The following is a 5,366-nucleotide window of genomic DNA, read 5'->3' on the forward strand; positions in this document are numbered from 1 at the left end:
CTCCATGAACATTTGCACCAACATCTCGTCGTTACTGTCCATTGCGGCAATCCGACGAACACCTTGCGGACGGGGCGGTTGGACGTTTGGGCGGCGGTGGCGGCGACCTATATTATGGCCGAAAGAGCGGTGGCCGGTCGAGGGAGTGGAGGCGGTGTTGATGGCGGGCGGCTATGGACATGAGGGGTGGAAGGCTAGCACGGGGGACGCAATGGTGAAGGCGGCGATGGTAGGGAGTTGGCTCGGGCAGGGGTGGGATGAGGAGGAAACTGGGGCATCTGGCTGGCTGCGGGTGCTTTCTTACGTGGACGAGGGTGCCGACACATCCAATTCACGCCCTTTGCTAAGGGGCCGACATAAGGTTGCCGGCGTTTCTATTGGCCCCGGATACGCGCCGACGCTTTTTAGGGCGCGCCGATGTAAGCCAAAAACAGTGCCAACCCCCAAATATATATCGGGGCTGCTGTCTGGGCGCCGGTGGAGATGCTCTTATGTGCCCATGCTGGCAACGAACTGCTATTTATTTGGTTCTTCACCATGTCTCTTTGTGTTTGACTTGGATGATGATCATACTATCCCAATTTAGTGACGCAAGTACGACCGAGAGATATTTCTTTTTGTAACATCCAAAAGAAGAAAAGGTGATTTTGAGCTGATCCGTCAACACTAAAACGAGCATGTCGTCTTCTTTTTGTAGTTCTCGCAGGGTTCAGGTTCGGGAAGTGAGCTTCACACTGAAAACCAGTGTTCTGGCGTTCTTTGTCAAACAAGCATCATATTCTTCTTCGTGTTTGTAGGCAAGTGTTTGTTTGTAAGTGATGTGTTCTATTGAAATAGAATCGCCGTTCGTGAGATTTTCATGACGTTCGCCATTGCGTGGCAATTTATTGTCTTCTGTAAGCACCGTTGTACCTTCGCATCTTATGCGCTGTTTGAATATAGAAATTAGATGTGTGAGTCTTGTGGTTGCGCCTATTGCTTAAAGAAGGAGGAATTTGGATCACTTTTCCCAAATTATCATGATATGTTGTTTGATTGTGAGGTACACAAGCATGAGACATTTGGGGTGCCTTTGGTAGCCTGGGCCCGAATCGTGGCTCACTGGCGCAGTGGTGCAAGCACATCTGCGCGTCCAGAACGAGCCACGGGCCGGAATTGGCCTGTTGTTTGATAGGTCGGGCTGCATCGGCTGGACCGAAAAGACCTTTCTGTTTGTTTGCCTGCAGGCAACCCGAAATCTCGATGGAGATGAGATTAGGCATGTTTGGTACGATCCAGGCATGCCTAAGGTTACCTCTTCTCTACAACGGGTAGCATTACCATGCTCTCACCTTCCATCACACATAAATCACAGTTCATGATAGTTGCAAACTTACAAAGCTAGCAGTTAACGAAATCAGCCCTAACTAGTACGAATGGTAGTTCATAACACGATGCTCCCTAGCTACTACGAATGGCAGTTTATCATAACGGGATCGTTCAACATACGGGGATCGAAAAGAGGTTCGAGAAACAGGGGATCATAGGGGGTTCTTCTTCTTCTTCTTCTTCACTTCTTCTCAGATGGTGGTGTTGCCTCTGGCTTACCACATTGCGTCTGCATACTCTTGCCTCTTCTCCTTCCAGGCATCATTGTCACCTGCGTCCACGCTATGGTCGGTCTCTACTTCATCAAAAGTGACAACCTCTTCGAAGAACTCATCCTCGCCCCAACCTATGATCCAGTTGTGAAGAATGCAGCAAGCAATGACCAGCTTTACTTGAGTGTCAAAAGTGTGGAACGGTTTCTGGTCAAGGATCTTGAACCTGTTCTTGAATGCAGCAAAGACCCTCTCAATGGTGACTCTAAGGCTTTAGTGTCTCAGATTGAACAACTCTTTGGCATACCGAGGTCGGTGCTTCGCAGAGAACTCGTTGAGGTGGTACCTTGTTTTTCTGAAGGAAGGTAGAATACCAGGTCAACATGCATATCCAGCATCTCCAAGGTAGAACTTACCCTCAGGGATTTGCAACCCGTCAGGCCTTGACAAGCTGTCGGCCAGGATGCTCGCATCATGAGGTGAACCCTCCCACCCAGCAAGCACGTAGGTGAACCTCATATTGAAATCCACATCTACTAGCACGTTCTGGATGGTGTAGTGCTTCCTCCCGTGGAATGCTGCAGACATTGATCTCGATACCTTTTGCAGTGACATGAGTACCATCAATAGCCCCAATGCAATCCTGTTAAAAAATAGCACATGGTCATGTTTCTAACAGTACGACACAACTGATAGGTGTAGAAGGAACATGATTTTATACTCACCCTGAAATAGGGGAACCACCTGTAGCTGTTCTTCATCTTGGGTGGTGTGTTCGTTGATGCTGACTTGATCATTTCACCTATGAGCTCCCCAATTGCGTACAAAACCTGGTGGAAGTACCGAGAAATAGTATTCGTGGATCGCCTGAATATGCTATGGATGACTCTGAACCTACGGGTATGGCCCATGACATGAAAAAACATTGCGACTTGTTCTTTGACAGAGGTGTGGATGCTATCAATCAGCAGTCCTCTATCTCTGAACGTTTTCACAAGTGCATAGATAGGGTCTCTTCTCATCCGTAGCATCTAGATAGTCTCTACGCCATTGCAGTTGTAGATGTGGTTTAGGTTGGCAATCCTCTCCTGATCTCGTTGTACCATAGGACCGTAACTCACACGAGGAAAAGCAGCATGCCTAACCGCTCTCTTGTGCACCATAAGAATACAGGCTTGTATGCAAATGATGAGTGATGCGGCGTGATGCACAAGCTGAATCTGATCGGTCTACTCAAACAAGATCTATGCATTACGAACGGTCTTATCGAACCCAACTAGTTCTACCAACATGACTCTAACACTACAGTAGAGCAGAGGAGTTTCCCCTTACCTCCATCATGGCGGACGACGGACACGGCCGAAAGCCGCCGCAGATGTGTGCAGGCTCCACCGCGGCTGGAAAAGAGGACCCTGTGTAATATCCCAGGATTCGAGACGATTGCGGGGTAGATTTTAGAAAGGGATGTGCATTGCATCGCAAAACTAGGGAAAATTTCGCGCTTAAATGCATAAAACCTAAGAGGGAACAAGTTTGTCTCTCGACACCAGCTAGGGTTAGGGTTTCGAGAGTGCGACAAACTTGGACATGATCTCTTTTGAAACTAGGGTTTTGAGAAGAGAGGGGAAACATTGCATCACTTAATTTAAGTTGCATGATTGAATTGAAACAAGTTTGAGTTTGAAATTCAAACTCAAACCACACTAAGTTAATTCATAATTCAAATAATTTTTTTATTCAAGCAATTAATAATTCAAATAAGAATAAATGGCAATATAAATATAAAAGAATACAAATAATTATGAAAAGCTCATTAGAGAAATTTGAGCTTTATTGATCATCACACACAATTTACATTGTCTTTACAATATTTATATGAATTAAATATTACAACACACATTTCAGAAATTGGGGAAATGAAAAAGAAAAGGAAAATTACTATGAATAAACATCAAGCTAAACTACACTATGATATTCATTTTGATCTTCTTGATCAACAAAGGGATTGAGACATCCTTGATCATTCATTTGATCCCTGCATATATACACAACAAACAACATTTCACATTAGGCCAAGTGGCAAAGAAATAGAAATTTGGAATGGATAACACCAAACAGCCGAGCTGATCCACCAGGAACAAGTTCCAACATGGAACACACAGGCAGCTCACAAGGCAGAGTGCATGCCCACCAGCACACAAGCACATGGAAGAGTCACCACACACACACAGTGTTGCTGTCGACCAGGGAGCAACCAGAGAGGGGATATAAAACCTTTTTGAAGCCAAAACCCTAGAAGCCATCAACATGAGCCTCACAAGGGTAAGACCACCAAGAACAGGAAGAACAGGAAGAACACAAACCACCAAGACCATCTTGTCACAGTTCCACCAAGAACTGGTGGCTGTTGAGCAAGGATTGATGGAGTAAACCATCACCATCAAAACTGGAGAAGTAGGGCAAGCATAAGCAACCATCCAGAAGCAAAACCCCTACACCAACACCATTTTCTAGGAGCTGGAGTGAGGTATAATCAAAAATCCATGAGCAAGCATCAGTTTTGCTCATAATATTCACATATGCATCACACACAAGCCAAAGGGTAGGAATACCCTATGTGCATATTATTTGGTGTAAACCAGTTGATGCTGGCAAAATAGGGTTTAAGCTAGAAGAGATTAACCCAAGGGAAGACTTGATCAGGCCAAGTGTATCACCACTTTGGCAAACCAAAGGATCCAGCAAGGATTGATCCACAATTAGCCTAGTCCAACTCACCTAGCACTTAATGGTTTAGTTAACCATCAGACATATAGACAAATGGTTGTCTATTTAATTTTTCAACATCAAAAGTTACTGGAAATCCAAAAGAGGATCAACCAGTAAGCATTTACCAAGCCACAACAAGCCACAGAGAGGGGAGCTACCCTAGAACAGCAAATAGCTACTGCTAGGGTCACCTCAACCACACAAAAATTAAGCCAATTAAGTATATCATTACCCAGATGGGTTCAAAGTGAGCTAGGGTCCCCAACAAATGGCTTGCATCCCTCTAGCTCAAGCAAATCAATCTTATATCTTATATCTTATATCTTATATCTTATATTTACTAATTGGAGGCACCATTGGAGCCACCACGTTAATCCACATCATCAAAATAATTAAGACAGTTAGTTCTATAATTTATGGTTAGGATTAAACGAAAGAGCGTAATTTATATTGTCAGGTTGTCACGTTTTTTTAACTAATAGTATGCAAGAAGTCGTGACAAGCCTATTATATCCGGTACGGCTAGGTCTCTTGAGTTCAAGCTTTACACGTCTTTCTTAAATCACGTATGAGCCACCACGCTAGCTTAAAACAAAATTGAATCGTGGCAAACCCATTAAGGTCTCTAGAGTCCTAGCCATACACGTCTTTCCTAAATCATGTATCAGCCACCACAGTCAAGTTAGGAGAAAATTGATCCAAATGGTGAAAGACCAAATGTATATTTATAGCTAAAACTATACGTGAAAAATAAAATGATAACATGAATGGATCAGATTTTCGATCTGCCGGTTCACAAGAATAAAGATTCTGATTTGTCCGCTACTCTCTAAGTAGGCGATGCTTAGACAAAAAACTGATTTCACGTACGCATTACCTCCAGATATTTTACAGTAGAAATCTAGGCGCTCACTCACGAAAGTTGTCATATACATACGTGGTTATGGATGACATTATACATATGTGTGATGTGAATGTAAATTAAATATTATGTCTTAAAAGTGCTGAGAAATTCGT

This window comes from Lolium perenne, chromosome 2, assembly GCF_019359855.2.
Source record: "Lolium perenne isolate Kyuss_39 chromosome 2, Kyuss_2.0, whole genome shotgun sequence".
Lineage (NCBI taxonomy): Eukaryota > Viridiplantae > Streptophyta > Magnoliopsida > Poales > Poaceae > Lolium > Lolium perenne.